The sequence below is a fragment of the Pogona vitticeps genome, chromosome 3, assembly GCF_051106095.1.
Source record: "Pogona vitticeps strain Pit_001003342236 chromosome 3, PviZW2.1, whole genome shotgun sequence".
Classification (NCBI taxonomy): domain Eukaryota; kingdom Metazoa; phylum Chordata; class Lepidosauria; order Squamata; family Agamidae; genus Pogona; species Pogona vitticeps.
This window is the reverse complement of record NC_135785.1, coordinates 122632586-122659463: the sequence shown is the minus strand read 5'-3', so window position 1 is coordinate 122659463 and position 26878 is coordinate 122632586. Positions and strand designations below refer to the sequence as shown.

Here is a 26878-nt window from a genome sequence, read left to right as displayed (position 1 = left end):
TGTTTATGTAAGTAGTGAGCTTGGTATTGGCCAACCAAGCATCAAAACTGACAGAGAATGCTTTCTCTCAGAAACAATGGCATTGCACTGGGGACAGTTATAATCATGGATGGGAAATGTAAACGGTAAGCAATAAAAGAAGAAAACATACATAGGCAACTGAACATCACTACAAATCACAACAAAATGTTGCAGTACATTCTCCCTCTTACATGCAGTTCAAAGTTCCAGCCAGCTATCCTCATCAAGCAGGACATTCCATCACTCACCCTCTCTCATTTTCTCTCTCACATGCACACTCCATTTTTCTGCAACTGCCAATATTCTGCTGATATTCAATTCTCTTTGGGTCTACTGTGGGGAGGGAATTGTGTTGGAAAATATGAAATGAATAGTACTAAACCCCCAGCTGTCCCTCTTCAACTGCAGTAAAAATTTACATAAACAAATGCATCTCAGGACAAAAATCTAATTTAAAAAATCTTCCACGTGGAAGCTCTGAGGAAAGATTTTGCTAATCTAGCCTTCTCCCTGAGATCTAAGTCTCCTAGATTCTCCTGGGCAATCATGCAAGTTAGGCATTACAGAGCAAACATAGATTTAGGCTGTGAAAAGTACCCCTAGATTTAGGTACCTCATTCTCACTTCACATCCAGGTTTTACCAGGTCAGAAGTACTGCATTAATAATTTGACATAATTTGTGCTTCAAGCACTGTCTTAGTGGTTCTTGCTATCCCCATTGCAGCACAGCCCATGATGATGATATTGAGACTAAAATGAGATTAGGTTCTTTTTCATGAATAAAGCCACTAGATATCTCAAACACTGGCCATGCTGAAACAAGAGTCGGGTATTTATGTAAGATCCACATTATCTGCTAGTTGGAGTGAACCAACCAGAAAAGCTCCAATCTCTGGCAAGATATCCAGATTATGGTGGGAAAGACAGCCATTGCTGTATGAACTCTTTCCAAAATATGCTGAAATGCTTCTATTAGGCAATCCAGTGAATGTTCCAAGTTTTTAAACAATGTAAGGAAGCAGGAACACCATGTTTTGTTCAATACGGTATTGGTTTTCCCCATTTTTGGCTGGTGGCTGTTTCAGCACCCTGGTGAGCTCCTAGATCCAACAGCTTTATTAGTTGCTTCCTTCTTATGGAGATTGCACTTTACTTGCAAATACATAGAAAGAAGAAGGGGAAAAAGCAGCAGCTTGGGAAGGGATCAAAGGAATGGCGCAAGTCACATTTCATTTACTGACTTTGCAACAATTGCATGGCGCACCTATAATAGCCTATTGCAGCAATCAATCAATCAATATCTCTCCTTTTCAGTTCCAAAGTCCTCCATCATGGGGTTCTAGATCTGTTTTATCCAGCATGTTGTGGAGTGGCAGAAACCAGCTGGGGAGGGGGCAGGGGGAATCAGTTGAGTAAAGTAAAAGCAAATAGGGAAAATGGTAAGTGGTCATCATGTTCTGTTGCTCAGAACTGCTCTCCCTGAAACCTATATGCAATGTCTATCTTGCCTCTTTGAAACTGGAGAGCCTGTTGACTGGAATAATGTAACCCAATCCCAAATTTAATTTTCTGAACTCCCCAAATGGATTATCTCTGTGGATTTTAGATCCAGCCAGCCTACAGGTATGTGGGTTTGTGTTTTTATCCCAAATACTAAATGAGGTGGAAAAACTCTGGTCTCTCCTGATTTTAGCATGCAAGTGAAGGCTTACATGGTTAAATAATGTCAAAACATACAAAACGTTCCCTAGTCTAGGAACGAGGTGTCAATGGAAAGTGTGTTAGCCTTGTCTCCTCCAAAAATGCTTCTAATAGCACAGCAAAATCTACACTATATTGCTTCCCACTGGCAAATAAAATAACATTTAAATTGAAAAGATCTAATTGAGAAATAAAAGGAAACTCCGGGAACAAAGTATGTGCTAGTCATGTTAGCATTTGAATCACTGGCAAAGGAAGAAAAAAAGATGGGAACACAAAAATCAGTCGCCCACTAAACAATACAGTATATATATGTATCTATTTTATATTGATTTGGTTTTACTGGTTTTTGACCGTAATAAAGTATATTACTACTTAACAAAAGTACAGATCTGCACACAAATTCATTTTTTCTTTAGCATACTATAGAAGCATTCTTTCACTTACAATGGAGTCTATCCCTTATTCATAATAGCATTTGGCTATGTTGGTTTTTCAAATTAGTTTATAAATAGTTCACTTTTACCTGCCTCTTTAGTAAATGTGATAATTGCTAGAGAAAAGGCCAAAACATTTATGGTCAATCAGAGGATGAGAGAAAGAATATGGAGCCCTTTCAGCTGAGTGAAATGTAAAGCATTATGCAGAAAGGCAGAAGCTATTAGCCAGATCAATATTTCTCCTAGTACCATAATAAATCATTATATCAAACAGCAGTTGCAAAATGAAGAAAACCTTATTCCAGCAAGGACTGGATGTTTCTCCATTGGGAAATAAAGTAACATTTAAATTGCAAAGATCTAATTGAGGAACAAAAGGAAACTCCAGGAACAAAATACATGCTAGTCATGTTAGTATTTGAATCTTTGGCAAAGGAGGGGAAAAAAGAGAGAGAACACAAAGATCAGCCACCCAGCTCAGCAGCATATTCCCAATTAACAAACTGGTAAATATGCAGGAAAGTGTCTTAATGGAACTACCAGCTGGCATCCTGTTTAGTACAGATACCATAGACAGCAGACACCATAAATGCTCTGGAAAGACTCAAACTGAACAGAAAAAGTAGATTAGTCACACTGCCTGCTCTTTCTTCCAACAAAGTAACAGATATTTTAAAATACAAGAAAACCACTTTTCTAATGTGTATGCACTAAAAGTATGAGGCAAGAAACAAAACATTCCAATGGGAAAAAACAAAAAGTTTTTTGGGTCTTACCAAATTTAATCTGTGTATTACTTTGTCTCTTCCCCAATCCTTGATTCTTCAAACAACATCATGTTGCATTTTATATATAGGAGTGATCATGTGAGCCTCCGAATCAGTGACAGATTTCCCTGTGATTTATATATTGCTAAGAGAAGGAAAGCATACACGGCCACGATCCTTGTCAGGCCTATGCACTAAAAGCTTTAGGTCAGGAAGAAAAGGCAACATTTATAAATGCAGCTAATTGGTTAACTCCGTTTTGGAAAAATGAATGTTTAAAAAGCTCTTATAGGTGAATAAACCATGAAGAAGGTAGCACCCTACTTTCTTGGTTGCACTGCTTTGGAGTTCAGGCAGCGGCTCACACAACTGAATGCTCATCCACAGAACAGGAGGATCTTAGTGTTTGAGAAGAGAAGAAAGCTAGCACACTTTCCATTGTCACCTCTGGTTCCTAGGTCAAGGGAATTTTTTTGTATGGAACATTATTTTGCCATGTAAGCCTTTACCTGCACTATAAAATCAGGAGAGGCTGGAGCTTTTTCACCTCGTTTGCTATTTGGAATATTAAGCCACATTTCTTTCTTGCGAAGAAGAGGAATAAGTTGATAGTGTTCTTTTCATGAATGGCAGGAACATCACCAATCTTGGGGTGCAGGAGGTAGAGAATGGAAGACGGTTGTTTCAGGGGAGGAAGACTTAAACCTCGGGGTGAGCATCAGGAAGTAGCAGAACTCCTAGTTCTGCTAGAACTACCTAGCACTGGTGTAAAGCAGAAGGGAGTTTTTCCCCACCAAAAGTGTGGTTGTATAAGACATGATCATCTTACGTTTCTCTAAGCTCATCACATGCTACTCTTTGCACAGGTAATAGATAACTCAGAAGGGGTATGGCTATTCATTGTAAACCCTCTTGTAGTTTTTAGAAAATGGCATGATAACAACTACATCAGAAAGATTACAATGACTGCCTCTAACTGACAGAAAGAACCGAATTACCTCAAAACCTAGTTCCACTACAAACTACAAATCTAATAATTGGGCTCAGTTTTTCTCAGTTAAGGCTTTGGGTTCCCCATGTCATTGGAGGAAGCCCCGGGGGCAATACAATAAATGGATTCTGCAAATACTTTTCCCCATCCTCCTGTGTCAATCCATGACAAAAATTAATATTTTTACTAGTAATTATTTTTGTTGCTATGGTATCCCTTTTAAGTTGGCATCTGAGAACATGAAAATATTCTTCCTGAATTCTAAATCAATGTGTACATAGATGATTTTTACACTAATTTCTTTCATGTTATTGCAGGTAAAGCATAACGAATCATTGTTAATAAGCTATCAGAGAGGGATGATCCACATTTGAACACTGAAATTATTTCAAAGGCATACAGAGATTAAAGAGGTGTTTGTTTGTTTTTTAACAAACCTGTGTTGGTTGCATTTGTGTTATGAGTTTTGGGCTTGTTAGTCTTTCTCACTCCAATTCCATTGGAGTGAACTGAGCCCAGGCACAAGCGCTGGGCTAAAACAAACAGCGGTGTGCTGCTTAATACAAGGGAATCTTCACCTGCTCTGCTGACCAAGTGGCTTGGATTCTAAACAGACTGGTTACTTCATCACATGATACAAAAACCAGTAGTAAAAAAAATGCAGGTTTCAGCAAGTGTCACTCACGGAGGCTTGCCAAACATAGAGAATCAGACTGTAACCTGCAAATTGGATCGATGCCTCTCTTGGCTGATAAGGTGCAGAAATGTGTGGTCTGTTCCTGGGAAGATTTCTAGAGAGCAAAGTGACAGCTCATCCTAAGCCAGTAATTGCCACAATCTTGTTCAAGAAACTCTTAGAAAAGAAATCACTTTTGCTGGAGCTTGATAAGAAAGATCTGTGATTGGCCACAATTAAAAATAATTTCCACGGCTTTTCCCCAATGTACAGAGATTTTAAAGCCCTTAGCTTTTATATCCTTGCAATAACATTGTAAAGTAGGGAAAGATGAAAGATAGCAATTTATCCAAGACTACATGTGTGTGACTGTTTTTTAAAAAAAAAGATCCATACTTTTCTTTACCTACTCCTGCTACCATGACTATTTCAAGAGATGCAACCTAAAACCAGAGACCCCTAGAAAATCTTATCTACATACTTTACTTGAAGCCAGTTGCCCTCTGGCAATATGCATGAAAATTCAAACTGAAGAGGTAGAAGGAGAAGAAAACACGTAGGGGATTTTTAAAAGCACTATAAAAGCACTATGTTTAAAGGACAGATACAAAAAATGAGCAACAGAAGTTCATAATACACAATCAGATCTCTTAGAGGATTTCATTTTTCCCCTCTCCACCTCTGCCAATAAGTACAAATATCATTTCTACTCAAGTCATGCTAAAATTAATAGGAGCTGTGCTTAATGGATTGGGGCCAGGTCAGCAGTTCCTGACAGGAAAACAATAAAACCTCAACATAGAGAGGAAAGCAACTGAGACCTCTTTAAGGATGGAGTGGTATGAGCACTGTTGTGTGATAGTTGCTTAATGACCTTCAACACAAAGGATAAACAAGGTAGAAGGGTTTCTGCTCCTTTATTCCCACTATTGTCTTTCATTGCGTTCATGACCAGCAGAAGAGAAGGCATCACCAGGTCTATGCTCAGGGATCCTGGTTTCATAGAACACAGCAGTTTACACAAAAGTTATAGACAGATTTTTGGACCTAGGAAATCCAAAGCTACCCAAGAATGTACAGGTGTTCTTAGACAAGTTATATTCTCTCATCTTTCCTAGGGATTTGTATCAGGAAGGCAACATGGATCACAATTTGTCTTCTCTCCCCGCCCCTCCCCCTGCCCATCTTGTGAAAGCCCCCTGCACTGAAAGCTCCTGTGTTTAGGCCAATCTCCTATTGAAAAGACAGACACCCTTGTTGTTCTTAAAAATCTGATTGCAACCTTTGATACCACCACCCAGGAGGTGCTGAGGATCTATCATGTTGGGAGAACTTAGATATGGAGACGATTAGCTGTTCATCACCCACTCTCCCCTTACAGGGACTTCTCTGTGGAATTTCGAAGGGTTATACTTCATATATATGGTCATAGGGTTAGTTCTTACAGTCATCTGTGATCACGGGTTGAATCTTATTGGTGTTTGCATAAGGCTTAGGTAACTTGCCGCAGCTAATGTGCAACAGAGACATCTCCAAGCACTTGTCATTAGCAGCATCAAGTTATATAAATCTTATGTATGTGTGGTTTTTTTTTAATGTCCATATTTCATGGGTTTGGGTCACGTAAACCCATAGGGGAATGAGTGGTGATCTGGCTAAGATTCTGTCCTCATCTCTCTCTGAGCTCACTTTACCTGGCCATGCCCCGTTATTCAAATTCAGACCTGCACTTGTATACTGCACTGCAGCATTGGGTGCAAAGAGAGAAAGGGTATGAGCTACATTGTGACATGGTCTTGGTCCTCATTCCTAACTGTGCTCAACACGGGAGCTACTTTGTGTATACTGTATGTAGTTCAGGGATCACCACAAATGGTGACACATCATGTCAGCATTTGGCACCCCTGAGAAGTCCTTTCTAGAATAAGCATTCTGAATCATTGTGGGGCTGAGTTCAGAAGACAACAAAAAGGCACAATTTCCTACTTGAATAGGCCTCTGGAAACTCTTTTGAAGACTGAGAAGCAGATTCATACACAGCTGAAATAAAAAGAATGCCTCCTCAGTTTATATTCTCTTTGAAATGCCTATACTACACATCTCAGAGTGCATTTCAAACATATATCAAAAGAAGTAAACACTGTTTCTAGGCATGGCACTTGCAGGTTTTTAGTTCAATGAGACCCCAAAACAAGCTTGTGACTGCAATGATCTGCGTTTCCTCCCACAGCATCCTCTCTCCCCCTTCCCTCGCCCATTGCCAGGGAGGAAAAAAAAGGAAAGGAAAAGCCAGGAATAAACAGATTTCTTGGCCTTGCACATATTCTCTGCTCCTAACCTTTCAGGTCTGCCTTTGTGTGCTTTCTGGACAGTCACACTTAACTTTGCCGTGACCTTTTTCAGGTCACACACAGGTGTGGTAGGTGGATGCTGAAAACATGAGCAGAGGACTGGCAGAGTCGGCAGGTGGCTCAGATAAACTTTTTCCCAGGTGAAGCAGCTGGGGCAAGGGGTTGGGCCAAAAAAGAGCAGGGCAGGGCAGGAAGGAAATAGTTAAGCAGTTCTTTCTCTTGACCTCCTGTTGCTGCCTCCTATTAGAGGGTGGGGGCAGCCATTCAGTAGTGGCTGATCAAACTCTGAATTGTATAAAGCAGGCATGGGCAATGTTTTTGGCCCCTTACTCCCAACAGCCCTAGTCAGCACAATCAGTGTCAAAGACTTATGAGAAATGCAGTCCAAAAACATCTGAATATCTGCAGTTGCCATAATGTTATTAAGATCTTCAATCACTGGGAAGAAATACATGTGTATGTGGCTCTGAAACTGAAAAGGAGAATGTCTCATTCCTTTTGCAGTGGCCTCCACTCTGGAAACAACAGTGCATTTTGGATAGGTTCAGTCCACTGTGGGCTAATGTTTGGGCCCTGAGGGGATTTACAAGCTTGCAGTTACAGAAGATAATTATCAAGGTCTCCCTGGGGTGATTTTTTTCCAGTTTACATGCGCAATCAGTTTATGCCTCAGGGACACGAAAATGTTACACCATCCCCATCATATATACTACTGAGTCATTCCATTACTTCTGCATCTAAACAACACATCTGTTTGTGCTCTTTAAAAGACAGAACAGAACAATTTCTCAGAACAGAAGGGAACAGAACAATTTCTCCATGGTGGTTTAAAAATACATGCACGCACATGCACACACAGGCACACACACCAGGAAGAAACAAGTTGGACAGTATTAGTTGCTACATCAGTTGCCTGAAAGGCTCACTGCTTGGGTCAGGCAAGGTTTGCTTGCTGCTCAGAAAGAAAACCACACTGACTTGCATGCTAATGGCTGACAAGGACTCATCGAATGTCACAGCTCTGCCTACTGCATGCTGCTTGTTTTTCTTATCGGTGTGACCTCTCCTTTGAAATGACGGATGAAGTGCCTGTGAATTAACATCTCCGCTGCTGGGCATCTGCCATCAAGGTGGCAGTAATGCCTCTCTTGAAATATACGAGAATAGCCACACACTGGCATATACCCATGAGGGTGCAGGGCTGTACTGGGAAAGTTATTTGCAGGGATGTGTGCTTGCTGACTCAAGTCAAGTGAAATCTTATTTCCCCTAACCATAAGTCATAAGGGGCTTAGAATATGGGACTATGAATTGAAATTGATATTCTGAGAAATCCAACTTTCTTTCAGAACAAAAGCAATATATCAGGTTTCTAGTCCATATGGTGGCAAAATACACTCTTGGAAATGTACATGCAATGATGACTCTCAGATAAGAATAATTGTAAAACCTGCCAAAATGGTTAAATAAGAAAGCATGCAGCATAATGTGTTTGCTGTATAGATTTTAATATGGTGTTTAGATTTTAATATTGCAGAATACTTTTTAACGTTGTTTACAGACTTCCTTTGTTTGGTGTAATGCTTGCTGAAGAAAGCTTCTAATTGCTCACTAAACTTTTTAGATCTGTCCTCTTCAGACAGGCAGATAGAGGGACACTCGCATGTATGCATGCATGCCTACGTGCATCCATCCAGATCTCAAAAATCGGCTTACCTTTCCATAACTGGTACAGCACCTGCTCTATAGAAAACAAAAAAGTAATGAAGAAAAGTCTTCTAATGGGGAGTAGGTAAAAGCTGGAAGAGAAAAGAATGGAACAGATTGTGGACTTCTTAATAAAAAATTGGTGCCCAAAACTGTGGAACGTGCTGGACAAACATCCAAACAATATTTTAGGCCTCAAAGCCAAAGAATTTTACTCCTTCATTAACCCTTAATTACCCCAAAATACACCAGAATGGAACACAGTGGCCCAAAACAGCAAAAAAAAAGATCCCAGAATGGGGACTTCCACATAGGCCAGCCCAACCAAATTCACCAAACCCAGTCCCCAGAGGGGACTGATGCAAAAATGCCCCTGGGAACAATATTCTAGTACCCGTTCCTGGCAGAAAACTGATATGGCAAAAAGCAACCCAGAATTGTGACTATTGAGGCAGTCCAACCAAATTTACCAGATCCACCCAACTGGAGGGTTAATAAAAGAATTATGAACATTGGGGTTGTGGTCTAAAATATTGTTTGGATGTTTATCCAGCACATTCCACTGTCTTTGCCATCAATTGCTATTTAAAAGTCCCCATTCCGTTCTAGCTTTTACCTCGTCCCTTTTGAATATGTCAGTGCCATCATGTGCTATTTCACACACTATCATTTGCTCTCTAAGTATCAGCTCTGGATGTGCTCTGATTCAACTGAGAGCTGCAGATATTTTGTCTGTATACTCCAGCTCAAATTTTTATAAATTGTCCATTGTTACTCCACCACTCAGAGAAGTTGGAGAGAGAGAGATGGGCATGAACCGCAGTTTGGTGGTTCAACCTGATTCAGCCCAGCACTTGCACAGGTGTTCCATGGGACATGTGGACTAAAAATTCTCCAGTATCCCTACCTACAGCAACAGGAGCATTTGTTACCTGAAAAATATTAGTCTTTACATTTACCAGTCTTCTCTCAAACAAAGTGGAGTTATTGGCTTGCCAGCAAGGCAGAAGCAATGTCTCATACTTACTTACTTACTTACTTACTTACTTACTTACTTACTTACTTACTTACTTACTTACTTACTTACTTACTTACTTACTTACTTACTTACTTACTTACTTACTTACTTACTTACTTACTTACTTACTTACTTACTTACTTACTTACTTACTTACTTACTTACTTACTTTGGCCTCACGCTCTTCTGTATGCTCCAGGCCAAACCACTGGAAACAAAGTCAGGTTGCTTACATTCTCTGAAACCCCACAGGCACAGTTATCGTTTTTTAAAAATATATATCTTTGTATTTGAGAATGAGTTTTTATGATTTTTATGTACACTGAATGAATGAATGAATGAATGAATGAATGAATGAATGAATGAATGAATGAATGAATGAATGAATGAATGAATGAATGAATGATCTCTACATTTTGCCACAAAGCTCTGCAGGTTCCTTTCCTTCCTGCCAGAGACCCCCTGTGCATGGTAAGCTTCCTCTTCCGATTCCCTCTCTAAGCCAACTCTTTCCTAAAGGTTTGGGCTTGGATTCCTCATTCTCACCTGAAATAAAATTGGTGCAATGTAGCTTAATAAAGGCACATGTATGCAACAATCAGCTCCTTAGAGGAAGGTCACAAATAACATCTAAGAATAAGTAAGCTATACCTGTCAACATCCACCCTGTTTCCCTTGCTCCTCTCCCCTGCAGTTAAAATTTAGATGACAAGCACCATTTTTTTTTACTGGTTTCTCCTTTACACATGCATATACATGCACATGCATTAAAATACTACCTGTCTTCTATTCCTCTCTTCTCCCCTTTTCTGTTTACACCCCCCTTCCAAAAGTGGGGTCCCTCCAGATTATTTTTGCCTATTGGCAATGCTGAATATGGTGGACAGTAGTAGAAGTGAAAAACATCTGACAGGACCTAGACTGAGAAAGGCCATGCAATAACCTCTTACAGGAAAATTATATGTTGGAATGGCTATAACTGCAATATGCTGAACAAGGCATCTCTGTATAAGGCTACATTACTCTGTTTGCTGCCTTAGCACAGTAAAGAAAGAACTCTGGGATTTTGCACCCTAAGAGTCACTTGCAAAGGATCCTCTTAGATCACAAGGTTCATGTAAGTCTTACTCCAACAAAGAAAAGTGTTGGCAACTCTGCCAGTGTGATTCATCTTGGAGCAGACTGCAAAAACCTATGAGATGAAAAGCAGCAGAACAAACTGCACTACATTAGCTGTCTGAATGGCTGTTCTGGTTTATCTTGTTTCAGTTTGTTGCTGTCTTGGACATTTAGGTGCCATCAGTTCTATAATTGCACAATAACAACACAGAAATAATGGGTGGTGTTGAAGAATATCAACTCAGGCTTAGAACATGTGCTCCAAGAACATTCTTACTCTATTCTAGTGAACTAATCATGCAGAGTTGCTTCCTGGTATCCCCTCCAGGCATCACAAACCCATTTCTTATTATAGTAAATCAGTCTCATATAGACCTACTATGAGAAACTAATAAGAAAAGTGAATACATATTCCACCATTATGACAATTGCATTTGCCCTGGGCTAAAAACAAAACCAACAAAATATAGTTGGTTGTTTAAATATTTATAATCATTCATACATACTGAGCTGTATCTGGTGCAACTATATCTCAGACTTCTTCTGCAGCACATTATGGGTTGAAGTCCTGGTATCTCAAGCTTTCCTCCTTCATTCGTTTGTAGGCAAAAGCCCAGTGGAAGAAATCCTATTTTCCATACATAAGGTGCTACTAACTTGTGCAGAACCTGCAGGTCCAGACTGCAATTATCCATTATTATGCTGGACATGGCAAGACATGTCAAAAAATTTCCAGATTCCATTCTTTTTTGAATTCAAGAAAAATTCTAGAATGAATGAAAACACATTATTAAAGACAAGAGATAATTAATGTTTAAAATGTCATAATGCATTGTCCACTTGTTAGAGAATAATAATGTTATTAGAAGACCTTGAGAAGATTATACAATATGACAGTAATATTATGATAGTAGTCATATACTAAAATCTGTACATGAATGGATTGAATGTTTGAAAGATGTCTGGAATTTGGGGGGACAACCGGGAAGACACTGAGATGTAAAAAACAAATAATTGTAAGCAAACCATGTAACACGATGTTTGATAAGCACAAACAATGTAGATAGATTGAAAACTAATAAAATATTTATTTAAAAAAAGAATCTCATTAAAACTTTCGTTAAAAGAACTCTGAAAATATTTTTTAAAAGAGAAAAGGATTTTCTCTCATCAAACAAAATGCATCCTAGTACACCCCAGCAAGCATAAACAAACTTCAAATGTTTTTAGCCTTGAGTCTCTGAGCAGTCACCAGTCCAGTCAACAGAAGAAGGGAATGTTTGGGCTGGAATTGTGGGTTAAAAACTTTTTGCTTAAGTGGCCTGAAAGGGTTTGTTTTCTTTTAAACTTGTTAGCAGAAACAGTAAACAGAGACTGGATGTTTTCCTTTTTAGGACACTTGGAGATTCTTTAGAAACAGGAAAAGAAAAAATTAGAAAATATATGGTATTCTTTTCCTCTTTACTAGTGCAAATGGTTTGAAAAAGATCTCAGCAAGCTCCTTTTCATTAAATTAGCCTGATAATGTAAACATACATGTTTTAAAGCTAAGTAATAGCAGTGCTCTTTGGAAAGTGAAATCCTTGCAAGCTGCAATTATTTACACACCGCATAAGTCATAGGTAATAACAATGAATGCTATGTAAATGTTATTTCAACTAGTTTTAAACTCCATGATAGGACAAATGGATTCTTGAAAAGAAATTGTGTTAACAGTAGCAATAGGAAAAAAATAAGGATGTTTAATAGGAATGCATAGAAACTCAGTGATTGGTGAAAGAAATGAAAGAAACACAAATAAAGCAAGTGGAAGTTATGAATCTTATTGGTTGAAATTAAATGAAATGAACAGATAAAATTGATTGCAAAATAGTATAAAAGCAGTTGAATCAGAAGAAAGAGGGAGCAGAAAGTAGAAAGCAATATGAACAACAACCAAAGAAATTTATGCTAGCTGGTTTAATTCTTTTGGGTAACAGAACCCTTCTATATTTTTGATATGTGTCAAAGCTTAGGGCTATGAATTATAGTCTTCACATTTTAGATTGTGTTTAAATATGTTTTCATTTTTTATGATTTTTTTATGATTACATGTTTTTATATCTTTTTATATGAACTGTAGATTAAATAAAAGCATGTTTTATTAATTAATTAATTAATTAATTAATTAATTAATTAACTAACTAACTAACTAACTAACTAACTAACTAACTAACTAACTAACTAACTAACTTACTTACTTACTTACTTACTTACTTACTTACTTACTTACTTACTTACTTACTTACTCTTCATCTCACCAATGGCCACTCTGGGCAGTTCACAAGCCATTAAAGAGCATAAAAACAGTCAAAATACATTAAAGGTAAAGGTAAAGGTAAAGGTTCCCCTTGACAATTTTTGTCTAGTTGTGTTCGACTCTAGGGGGCGGTGCTCATCCCCGTTTCCAAGCCATAGAGCCAGCGTTTGTCCGAAAACAATCTTCCATGGTCACATGGCCAGTGCGACTTAGACACGGAACGCTGTTAGCAAAATACATTGCATTTATTAAATTAAAACTCTAAACAAAATTAGACAAGGCTAAAAATGGTGGCTGTAGAATAAAAGAACAAAACAAATTCTTAGATTATCAGAGTCTTGAAAAGCCTGTTGGAATAGATGTGCTTTTAAAAGTTTCTTAAAAGATGCCCACCAGGAGGCCAGCTGAATTCCAGAGGCAGGGAACAACCACCAAGAAGACTGGGTTTCTTGTTCTCTCTTTCTGGGCCACCCTCAGGGTGAGTGCCCTCAGGCATCTAGCCTGGGAGGAATGAGTAGAGTAGGCAGTCCCTGCTGGGAGCAGACATTCTGCCATGTAAAGAGGTCCCAAGCCATTTAAGGCTTTATAGAATAAAACCATCACCTTGAAGCTAATACTTCAAGGTATCAGCTTGGCTGATTCCATTGTCTACTCAGAAATAGTAGAATAAAAAGACAAAACACTGACAAGAAAACTAATTCACCCTAAGTGATATTTTCATGCCCAGAATAGGGCTGAAATGTTTAAAAAGGATGTCCAGATGAATTTTCCTTTCAAAGTGCCAAGAACTATCTGATTTCCTTGCTATCAACAAACACCAGAGGAATGTCTAGTATGAGAAAAATTAACATGTTAGTAGGCTGTGTGTGGAAGTTGAGGATGGGGTGAAAAACTGGGATCCTAAACCTGGCATAAAGCAGTGTGAGGAAGGTGAGATGCTCTATCCAGGTAGCTTCTTCACATGTGGAGAAACTACTGGGGTATCTGAACGGGGATGGGTCTAGTATGCCTCCATGAACATCATGTGAGATATACATACTTATTTAGGAAACAAAGGGGGCTACACCGTCTAAAAATGGGTCAAGCAAGATCTCTACATTTTTCTACATTTTGGCAGTTATCTTTTTGAAAGTTCCTGTTGATAGAAACAGCTAAATGAACTAAGAAACAGTCAGGTGCAGTTGTGAGCTACAGCAGTAACTACATCCCTATACTGTAGTAATATTTACATACAGTTCAGTCATCCTTACAAAACTCCTTCCCCAAGTATCATAGTTACTCTAAAATGCCCAAGATTACACAGATAGTAAACAGGATGCAAGATGGATGGATATGAAAGACATGCTTTAGACTGGGTTATGCAACATGGTGCGAGTTATGGCATGCCCAAACAATGGACTGAAGGATGCTTGCAAATGTGTTATATTGGTTCTGTCATACACACCAACATGAAAAGAAGTACCAGTAAATTATAGGGATAACACAAGCCTTGGAACAGCACACAGCCATAGTCAGTATTATTTGCTTTTTTAAAGTTCTGAAACAATGATAAGCACAGGATTAGACATGGTACACATGATTTATTTGCAGAAAATTATAAAGGTGACTTTCTTATGGCAGGCCTTTGAGCTCAGGTTCAACCTCCTTGTTCACAAAAGGAAATGAAGCTTCCACTAATAAATCCTTCCAGAAGGGACAGTGCCAATCCATCATCCCACAAAGATGGACAAATGCCAACACATTTCTCATGACACTGAAACTAGTTGTATATATTATATAGACAAAGTACTTTATCAAAAAATAAATCGTTCTCATTTCTCATTTTCTTTATATTCTATAAACTATTCTTCTTAGATCTTCTCTTCCTACCCACACCCTCAACTCTTGTCAAATTCTGTATGGTTTGAACTCAAAAGGGTCACTGTGCATTGGGGAAGAGATAAAAACTAGCTTTTCTGGAGTTTTGCAGTTGTGAACTGCCAATTCATAAGCACAATTTTACCACTCACCACTAAACAGATGTCAAAGGAAGAAGTGGGTATAAACTTTACAGATGGCTTCTGAGAAGCCATCCTGCCGTTGGCTTAATATATCCCAATTAAAATCAGGTACAGCACGAACCACTTTTAAAAATCTAACAAATTTCACATTGCTCTAAAGATCTTAAAACAAAGAATCATACTTAAATGCTAAAGAGACCAATGCATTCAAGAGTCTTAATTCAAAACCTAACTCTTATTGCATTCCTATTAATAGTTTACAAAAGGGTTTTGCTATCAAAATGGCTTTATCCACTGCTCACAACCAACCCAGAGAGAAACTGTTAGTACAGTTATTGCCGTTTTACAAAGGGGAAAGTGAAACAGTGACCTACTGAAAGGTCACACAATGAAATTAATGGGTCTGAGTTTCCTGTATCTGAGTAATAAATTCAGGTACTACCTATCCCTTCCCTTACTGCTTGACCTTCAGCTGTGCTCTCTCTCTCTCCCTCTCTCTCTCTCCCTCCCTCCCTCCCTCCCTCCAGGCTTCCTTTCCTCCCTCAGTCTCAGTTCCCCTTCCTTTCCTTTCCTTCTCATTCCTTCACTGCCTTAGATGGCTGTTGTTAGAAAGAAGGAGAATAGTATTTATATGTGTCACCCTAAGGCCCTTGATGAAAAGATATGATATTGTGGTAGATTCTTTGCATACCGATCTTGATAATAACAAACCCAGAAAAAAACTATACTTGAACCCCAATCTGAAGAACAACAGCAATAATAAGATTAAATAATGGGAAGGAGGGGGCTAGCAGCTTTTCTTTAATGCTTCACAGCTCTAGCATGCTAATTAAAGAGAGATTGCAGTAGACTAATGAGAAATCAGTTCCCCTCTAATTCTTCAGAGGACAAATTCATGAAATTGCTGATAAAGCAACTGTTGGTATACAGGTATAGAGCTGTCCGAGCAGAACAATTTTCTCCAGGAGAAGATACAAAGAAAACAAAAACAGAAATGCTGTTTTGCTTCTTGCAGTACATCTGACTTTGTAATCTACTAGTTACTCTTTTCAGTGCTTTTTTTCTTTTCTTTTTTATGGATCGGTGGGTGGAGAAACTCCATACAGCTAACTACCATAATTAAATCCTCTTTCTGACAGCTCAACTAATATTTCACACAATAGCAGCAGTATGAAAACCCTGGTAATCCCCAGACCTGGTCATGTAATTGGATTAAAAGTCTTGTTAATTATTATTATTTCTGAAAGCAGCTGCTGCTTGATGTTTGTTGCCTTCTGGTGGCTGCTGTCACCTCTTCTTCCCTGCCAACACAAACAGCCAAGCACATTTACATGACTTTCTCCAAGTTATCACACCCACATTACAATTTTGCATAGCTATGTCATCAAACAGCTGCACTGCTGTTCTTCTTCAGCCTAATTCAGCCGAGCAGAGAATGGGGGAGTGTGAAGTGAGTGTGGGGACCACAGAAAGACTGCTATTTAGACCCCCCCCCAAAAAAAGTCAACCAGGAAAGTCTACTGCATGTGGAAGCCCCCTTTCTCTGGCATTATCTTCAGTAGAGCTTTTATAGGAGAATCTCAAACACAGAGCTTTTTAAAAAAACCTATGACTTTTCCTTGGAGAAGTCACTCAGTACAATCATTCAGGCACCCTTGACAGCAACAATTTTTAATGTCAGCATATTTGAGAAGCTATATTCCTAGAAATTGTATTTTTGGCTGCTGTTCTTCACATTGAGGTTTCATTCTAAGGGATACACACGGGCTGTGGTGCATTTGGCTCAATCAATCAATATTGCACTGACTTATGTGATAAATATAATTAAACTGTTTCACATAATTTAATATTTTGGGATGAGAGTCTGAGATCAGAAAGCCTGAAAGAGATTGAAACTGGATTCAACTATAGTAACCACATTGTTGCACTAATACAGTGGTGCCTTGCAAGAAAAATTTAATTCATTCCGCGGTTAAGGTTGTCTTGCGAAAAATTCGTCTTGCGAAACGCGTTTTCCCATAGGAATGCATAGAAATCTAATTAATGTGTTCCTATGGGCAAAAAAAGTCAGAACAAAGTCAAATTTGGTTTACAAAGAGTTTACTAAGTGCTCTTTAAAGCCATACATATTGTGCAGATGATTTAAACAATTTCAGTCAAAAAACTTTTAACTTTTTAAACATTTTAAAATCAGCAAACATGAGGCAGGAACAAAAAATGGAAAACATTCTTCTCGCGAAGCACAGCCATAGGAACATTAGTCTTGCGAGTCATCAACCTCTTTGCCAAAACCATTTGTCTTGTGAGTTTTTTTGTCCTGCGAGGCATTTGTCTTGCGAGGCACCACTGTACTTACAATGTCGTAAATAATCTGGAAATCATTGCATATTTGCTCTAGGTTAGATGTTCTGAAGGTGTAAAATAGGAGTCCTAACAATCAGACTAAGCAGTATCTACAAGAGGAATAGAGGAGTTCCACATTGACACAGGAAAGAATGTAAGAGCCTTGCGATATGAGGGTTCCAACCATGGGTTGCCAAAATGGCACCAGCCTATAGGTCCCATTAACCCCCAATAGCATGGGCAATGTATTTTCAGAGAAAATGGGAGCTGCGGTACAAGTGTTTCCAGAGAGCTCAGCTTTAGAACAAATTCTTCTTTTCTCACAGTGAAGAAACAGATATTTCTAGAAAGCCCCCACACGGGGCAAGGAAGTGACAGCCCCTGTTGTATGTCTCTGACCAACCAGATGTTCCATTTCAAAGTCATGACTAATACAAAATGAAAGACAGACCCATCTAAATCCATTGAATAAAAGCTTATTTAAAAATACCCTTCAATATAGCTGGATATTTTGAGCAGTAAATTTGACAAGTAAATTTCCCTGTTTAAGTTCTTTACACCAGACCAGGAAACCTGTTGCTCTCCAGATAATGTTGGACAACATCATTCCCTGGAAGTCACAAGTTGTCCATCTCTTTTCAGCATTACAAAAGAACCAGAGCTCAGAAATTACTAGCTTTTGTAATGAATTCCTTTCTGCAATAGCTAAGGAAGAAGGAAGTGACATCATGGTTTTACTGTACTGAGTGATGCTTTCATAGTTACAGAATGTACACAACCTCACTACCTTAGAAGTGTTTTACACCAAAGGCTTGTGACTTTCTGATGTTTCTCAGAAAGATTGCTAAAAGCAACTATTGTGGTCATTTTTTTAATAATAAAGAAGCAAAAGGGGTTTTATTTTAAAAAATGGTATCTATAATGGTAATTAACTAAAAGAAGATGGAATTTTAATTGTAACTAATTGTTTATAAGCACTTTCCAAGTGCCATAGTTGAGGACTTCTCATATTCATTAAAATAGATCCTCTCTTTTTATTCTTGAAACAGATTTCAAAACTATTTTTAATGCTATACACGTTATGATGGTGCTTAAATCATTAAACATATATAGATTAAATTGTTTTAAAAAAAAATCTGGTTTATGAATGTGGGATATTGAGCTTCTGTATCCATGATTCAAAACACCAGGAAATGATTCACTACTGCTCTACAGTACAATATTGTGCCCACATTGCCAGCTGTTATAAGGATGCCAAACTTTAGACAGCAAAGGGTAGCCTGAATGTTTACAATGCCAATGTAAAGATGCTCTACAACAGTGGTTCTTAACCTTTGTTACTCAGCTGTTTTTGAACTGCAACTCCCAGAAACCCCAGCCAGCTCAGCTGATGGTGAAGGCTTCTGGGAGTTGCAGTCCAAAAACATCTGAATAACAAAGGTCAAGAACCAGTGCTCTACAAGATACCCTCTTGTGCTCAAGATGAGAAGTCTGCTGAAGGTAGACTATATTTCTTACCCCAGTTCTTCTAGCAGAAATGGAGCCAGGACATTTGGCCTTTTAAATACCCCTACTCAATTTCTTGCAAAAACCATAAGCCAGCTACAGGAATATACCTCAAATTTCTTTAAAACTCAAAACAAAACTTGGTAGGATCACGGAAGTAGATCCTCCATATAGGAATTTCTTCCACTCATAAGCTGAAATGTTACATTACTCCTACCACCTGGGACTTCTACTTGTTCTTTTTTGCTCCATGTAGACCAGATATTGCAGAAGAGCTCCAAGAAAACCATCTTGAAATGGTGGGTGGTAGGGTGAAGCAATAACAACAAGGGCAAGTTTTATTCACCCATTCATTTTAACTACTTTACACATTCTATCAGACACCATTAAGGATTATAATATGTTGCATTTTCAGCTAACTGGTACACTTGTAAAAATCAGGACATTGACTGAGTCAGCCTCTCTGCATTTTCAAAATTTTAACTATAATATTGGGACACACCTGCCTAGAAAATGTCTCCAACCATTTTCAAATACTAGGATTTGAGCACTCTTTGTCAATTCAAAACAGATCAGTCCTCATACTGGAAAATTCCTTGTTTTCAAAAAGAGAAAGTGGCTGGCAATATTACAGACCCCGGGATTGCACCAGAAAAAGATCACTGCAAGGGCAAACTAATCAATACAAAATGTTCATTTCCTGAAAACTATTTATAAAAGCCATTTTTTAAAACTATGACAAAATAAAATAAAAGACAAAGCACTGTAGGCACAATACAACTGTGCAGAATCCTATCTTTTCAGCATATTTTCTCTTTTCTGTGGTAGGTAGGGCACAGCAAGAATACCTGAAGCTAGACTCTTTTGCTTCACCAGTGATTTTGCTGCAATGAAGTTTCGGTGTCTACCAATAACATCTCAGTAAAGTCAGCTGAAGGCATCGAATGTTTAAAATGCAACCAGATGAACCACAGAAGGTATGGAATGGCTCTGTGCTCTACAGAAAAGGGTGGTTTCTTGTGTTCAACAGTGCAGAGCCATTTTGATTCTTTAGGAATTCTGCCAGACTACACTAAACATAAATACAGTAGTGCTCCGACAGGCTACAAATGAGATAATTTCATCAAATAACATGAAAGATACAATGGGGTGGGGTAGTGGCAACATTAAATGAAACAACAGGACAGGAAAGATGCTCTTGAAGAACACCTGGCTCTGTTGTTATCCACCAGCAAGTCATCTTTCTTCATCTGACTCTTGGAAGCCTGCTGACGTTGCAGCACAGAAGAAAACTGGGTGACCGGGTCAACTAGAGCCTTTCCTGGGAGTGGAAGAGCTAAAGGAGGAGACTTATAAGAATGGTCTTTAGCTTGTAAGTGTTGTCTGTACAGGGCTGGTGTCAAGCTTGAAGGTTCAGGTCCAAAGAGGATTGTCCCTGTGGACCATCATTTGGGGAAACACAGTGGTGGGACACCCTGCCTTCCAAAGTCTGGGAAATGAAAGGCGAGTCAGGTCATAGGATGAGAGTGTGTCCTATATGACTCTGACTTAAGTGACAAAAGTTGCAATAAGTGGGGCCCTAATAGATTATGTAGGAGTCAAGGAGTAAATCCTCCTGGTCCTAATTTATCAGCAGCAGCCTATTATCATGATATCTTAAGATGTTCAGAGATATAATCACTTTTCTTTGTGATAGGCAAGTGGAACTGGAGCTTTATAGTGCACCTGAAAGAAAGCAGGGCAGAGGAAGGGGGTAGCTCTGTAAGAGTGGCTGTAGGTACGATATGGTATGAATACTGCTTGCGGGTTTGTGCTATTGTTGTGGAAAAAGACACAAATGGCCATAAGGCGTCCCTCCCTCAAATTCGTCTCAAAACCACTGGTTTTCTGGTGGCCTGGCTCCTGTGTGCCACGCTCTGCTCTTGCTGAATGCCTAATTAGTTTGTAATAATACATTTACCCATGATAAGATTGTGGATGAGCCAACCGAGTGTATACTTCTAAGACCCAGATCAACAAACTGGTTTTGGTACATCCTAGCACACTTTTCCCACCTGCTGTACAGCATTATGTCATATAAGAGGGGCTGGAGAAAGTTACAGTAGTCCACACCAGACAGCAGGGACAAGGAAAAAAATGCACTTGCTCACCAGGAAACCAAATCACTATGAGACAGGCTATGATAGTGACAGCAAACCTTTTTGGGCCCGAGTGCCCAAACTGGAAAACAAAAAAAAACAAACAAACAAACAAACAAACAAACAAACAAACCAGCAGGCAGCAGCAGCAGACGTAGTGGTGGTGGAAGGGGGAATCCCAGGCATGGGAGGTGGAAGGGGGAATCCCAGGCATGGAGGTGCCTCAAGATCCCACTCTGGATCCGCTGCTAGCACCAGCTGCTCTAGATCCTGGCTCATCGCTTGTCGAAGTGCCAGGACCACTGGCTGTGGGGGGGGAGTAGCAATCCAGCTTGCGTGCCCCCAGAAAGGGCTCTGCAGGCCACCTGTGGCACACGTGCCATAGGTTCACCATCACTAGGCTATGGGGTGCCATATTTTATATTAGGACAACGATACAGATTAGTGTATTCTTGAAGGCTTTCATGGCTGGGATCCAATGGTTGTTGTAGGTTTTTCAGGCTGGGGAAAAAACACAACCTACAAACAGTATTCATGCCCACCACAAAAATACAAAAAATGTTATGGTCAGCAAAGTAGAAAAGGGGTCCCCTCACCACTACAGGACTATATTGGATACCCTGCAGTTGTGGCCAGGTACGCAGCATCCACGCCAGAATCAAAGAACATGAAAGACACTGCAGACTAAAACAACCAGAAAAATCGGCAGTAGCTGAACATGCCCTGAAACAAGCTGAATATGAAATCCTATTTCAAAACAGAGAAGTACTGGACAACACCAATAATCAATTATGTTAGATTACACAGGGAAGACACTGAAATCCACAAACACAAGGACAGCTTCAACAAAAAAGAAGAAAGTCTTAATACTCAACAAAGTCTGGCTCCCAGCACTGAAAAATAAAGGTTGCAAAAAGTTCAATGAACTCTACCCAGCAAAGGACTGGGTAGATCACTGCAAACAAAATACTAGCTAACAACACCCAACAATCACAGTGACAGATCATCTCCCCCATTATCACAACAATACGCCCATAACAAAAAAAACACCCTGATCACCATAATCACCTGAAAAGAAAACCTGATCCCAGAGCTACAAATACTCATCAGTCTCACACACTACACCAGAACACAGACAGAGTTCTAGTTCCTGTCTTCTGAAGATGCCGGCCATAGAAACTGGCAAAATGTTAGGAAGAAAAACCTCCAGAACAGTGATACTAGCCCCTTCTCTTTCCCAGGTGACCTGAGAGGCAGAAGTGGTTGTTGGCTTTACATGCCTGATGAAAAAGTTACACAGGCAATGCCCTGCTGATAAATACCATAACTGTTGGTTGTTGTTTTTTTCCTCTTTTTTTCCTTTTTTTTTATTGTTGGAATGCTTTGATTCTTTATTACCATTTTTGCATTCTAAATTGTTCTGTGCTGTTTTATCCTATTCAATATGAACTGCTAGGAGATTTTACCATATAAGAATCAGAAAGAGAGAAAGACGGTGGCAAACACATGTATGTTACCTGACCAAGTTTGGAGGAATGCTGCGATTTTGTATGTAGCTATGAGCATGTTCATAAAGAAAATATTTACTTGTAGTAATTTCCTCATGACTGACTGTAGTGCAGTATTAATCCTTGCACTGGAAAGGCATTAGAGGGTGAGGAGTCAGCCAGCATTTATTGCTGTAGCTTAACAATGTTAGGGAATTTCAGGGTCTAGCACAGTCCTATCCTGCACCTCCTGGCACTATTCTTTACTGCAACAGGAAAGCAACATCCAGCATTTGGTATTATCGATCGAAGGGGGAGGGCAATAGGACATGCTTGCACTTGCGCTTAAACTGGAGAAAACAAAGCACCAGCAATTATTCACTTTTGACTTCATTGCAGCGCTGCTGCATCATATGCCTTCAGAGTATTCCCTAGGACCCATAAAAACATTCTAAAATAGGAGAGACTTTTCATGCAAACACTTTAATGGCCTCTCATGCCTGCCCTGCATCTGCACATCTCTACAATGCACACAGACACGGATGAAAGTTCAGCTGAGATGGGATACCTTGCATTTGAAAGGCTTCGCCATGAAGCATTCGCCAATGTTTTCATGCTTTCCTATTCCCTTTTCCCTATGAGCAAGGAGCAAAGACATTATAGATTACTCATTTTGGGGGTTAAAATCACATTTGTGTTCCAGAAGCAAGAGTCAGGCATTTTAATGGCTCAGAAATCAAAACTGTGAGAGACCAGTCATAAAACAAATCCAGCTAATTTGCCATGTGTGTGATGTGTCCTCTTGTGTGCCACACAGCCCCCCCCCCCCACATGCCAGCAATAACACCATGGGCGCCAGCTCAGATTCTTGGCTTAGAATGGCTTTTATGACTGGTACTGAGTCATTTCCTCTGCCCTTCCCCCTCTCCAGTCTCACAGGGCTGAGTTATAGTCTCCAGGCCCTTGATGTCACTTGCCACCCCATTTAAATTCCCAGGAGGTCCAGGTTTCTAGAAAGCAGGAAGAAGAAGGAAGCTTTGCTCCAGGATGTGTCCCTTTTAGGTAGGGTTTGCAGAGATGGGTGACAGAAGCCAGGCTCTGTGACTTGTCTCTTCCCATCCCCAGACCGCCTGTTGTTCCTTGCCCCTCCAGGGTCCATGTGGGGGCTGCCGCATCCAAGCACAGTGGCTGGAGTCTCCAATATCTGACTCCTGATGCAAGCAAACAAAGGGCAGGAGGAGGCAGTTTTGCATGTTCTCTTTCCTGGTCTCTCTGCCATCTTCCCACAAGTCTTCTTCAGAAGTAAACAACAACCACTACCACTGTGCCTTCCCATTCCTGCCCTTTTCTTCTTCTTGACCTCGCCTCCTCGAGCTGTTCATCTCTCTCTTCTCTCCTTCACCTACATGGGCCCCTCCCACCAGCTTGATACTGAGGAAATTTGATCTCATCTCAGCTGCCTAATATTTGTGTGCTGGGATTAAATGGCTTGCTTAAGGGTGCACCCCGGCACCCACTCACAGCCTCCTACTGTGACAATCAGATGTTTTCAGCAATTAAAGAATTTCCTCTTCTAACGGTAGGTTATCCATAACACACCGTTAACCCTGCGATAAGTAGCCAGTGATGTGTATCCTGATCCCATAATGTATAGTTCATTTGTTGGGGCAGGCTGTGGACTGGGATATGCTGCTACCATGAGCACGGAAGACGAAGAGCTCTCAGATACATATAACTACTTCCTGTGCCACATTTTTGCATTGTCAGGGATCAAATGCAGTTCGTGGTTTGTTTGTTTGTTTGTTGTTTATTTAAATCCATTTCAATTATCAGTACACACTTAAGTATCCTGAACTATTTTATTTTATTTTTACATTTGTGGATATTCCAGAATGAGTATGCTTTGTTTTCCCTATTTGGGGACCGTGTTCCTCTCTGAAAAGACTCATTTGCTCATAAAAGAGAAAAAGACAGATGATTCTTGCAATAAATAAGTAATCAATATGAAGACAAAAAGCTCTGCATGCCTCATGTTAAACAGAGAAAAATTGTCATCTGGTGAGAAATAAACCAAGCCCTTGAACTTCAAGTCAATGACAAAAATGAAACTATGGGATTGGAACAGTTAAAAATGGCTATTTAGCAGCTTGCTAGTTTTTTCGAGAATAATAAATCTTCAGCATAATTCATCTTAATTACTTTGCATACAGGAGTGTAAGAGACTCACAATCATTTGTGCTCCTCTCCGACTCAACAGTTGCTTATCTTGTTGGTACTTAATCTGGAGCATGCATGAAAGAAAAGGAAGGAGCCTGAATTTAGAGCATGACAACCCAGGCCAAATTCAAAAGGCTGTCACTGATCTTTGAACCCCCAATTTTTTCCTCAGTATAAAAGGAGGTTATTTGAAGAGCCACTAATACATGCTGGTGCTTTGAGATCAGCTTCTTTAGGCTTGGCTCATATGCCTACCTGTGAGATCAACTAGCTTTGTGGATGTGAAGGACACGCCGTTCTCAATGGTGATCCCAGGACTGGGGAATTCTATTACAACTGAAACCTTAAAGACTTTATTTAAGAGAATTTTAAAGGCCCATATGTTTAGAATGTCCTTTTTAAAAAGTATACTATGTCTATGCCCCAGGTCCTCCATAGGCAGCAGAGTGTCAAAAGGACCAGTTGGAGTTGGTTGATAGACTCCAGATGAAGGATGTGGGGCCTTGACACACATTTTTTGCACATTGTTGAGGAACACAGCTTCTTTCCTTTCTAATTTGCTCCCAACCCTCCAAGGCCCTTCTGTTTTCAGTCGATTTAAGTGAGCCTCAAGGCTGATTGACAACATTGCCTCAGAAAGGTCTAACAAATCTCACCCCAAGTCTCTCCAAGTTATCCTGTAGGGTGCTTCCTTTCACTGCCCTGGGGAGGTCCAGGTCCAGTACCTTAACAGCAGCCAAGGTTGGTTGCAGTTATCACTGTGTTGTCTATTCAGCACCTTCTGCCTCCTGTGTCCGGAGGGCCTGTTGTAGTTGACGTAGTCTCTACAGCTGGTGCCTCCATTGCTAAAGCTACCGTTGTGTGGGTGTCAGCTGTGTGAAGTCTGGATCAGTGATGGTCCCTCTGTTTGTGCTGACAGGCTTTCAAGTCTTCCGGCAGCGTTGGATCTTGCTGAAGTTGGCCCGTTTACCAGGCCCTACTGGGATAAAGCCACATGCACAAACAGTTGGCCTCCATAGGGGCCAAGTCACTCCTTGATGTTAATCCACTCCTTTTTCCACCAACTCAGGGTGTGGTCCCTTTTCAAAAGTCTCTTCTCTGGCAAACTCACATGAGTCCCCCTGGATAGTATCAGGGCTGCTCTCCACCCCTTGCCTTCTGCCATGTCTCCCTCTCTGCTCCAGCTCAGGCTCCTCATGGGCAGCTTGTCCTGCCGGGTTATTTAGACACCAGCAAAGTCAAGGTCCAGTCCCTCCTAAGCCCATCAGCTAGACACAAAGATTCAGGAAAGATATAGACATACCAGAAGACCTGCCCACTGACATTCAACACACTCAGTCTTCATTGGATTCCTTTGGTGCATAGGGGTTTTTCCCCCTATGATTCTTCTACCTCTATACAGTAATTACAAAACTTCAAAGCTCCCCAAACATGCTGGGACCTCTCTCGTTTCTTAAGTGACCCATTTTAGCTCTTGGAACTCACTATCTTAAGTCTGAAATTAGAGAAGTGAAAGAAATTCAGAAGAAGGGGAAAGGGAGGGGGGGAAAAGAGGGTTTAGTGATAGCAAACTGATTATTCCCTCGGAGGGAATCCCTCAATTCTCTTTCCCTCTCTGTCTTTAGATTCAGCATGGAACATTATAATGAATAGGAAAACAGTAGGTAAATATTAAAACCAAAACAATGTGTCTCTCATTTTGTAACAGATGAGCAAATAAAAACAATATACCATTAAAATCTTTTTTAAAAATATAGAGGGAGCTTGCGTTAAGTATCATGCCAAAGGTTGGAGCGCATGGTTTCTCTCACATGAGCTTATTGCTTCTTTGGATCATAGCCAAGGTCTATGAAAGAAGGCTCACCATGGGCTTTTTGCTCATTATCCATAATTTTCTTTCATAATGAGGTGACACAGTGACCTTGTAATCATGCTGACAATGACATTCTGTGTAATCATCTCTATCCTCAACAACCATATCTGGACCCTGGATTCGCATCGTGCTGCTGCTGCTGCTGCTGCACAAACTAACGCTTAGGGCAGGAATTGTTCTCTCACCCTTAGTCACAAACTGTAAGGTTACCACCAAAGAGAAG

At 39.9% G+C, this 26878-nt stretch overlaps 1 protein-coding gene across 11 annotated transcripts in view; it reads right to left on the bottom strand.

The window, feature by feature from the left end:
• ENOX1 (ecto-NOX disulfide-thiol exchanger 1) overlaps positions 1-26878 on the bottom strand; it is a 540515-nt gene that overhangs the window by 352005 nt on the left and 161632 nt on the right. The gene's annotated exons all lie outside the window — the stretch shown is intronic.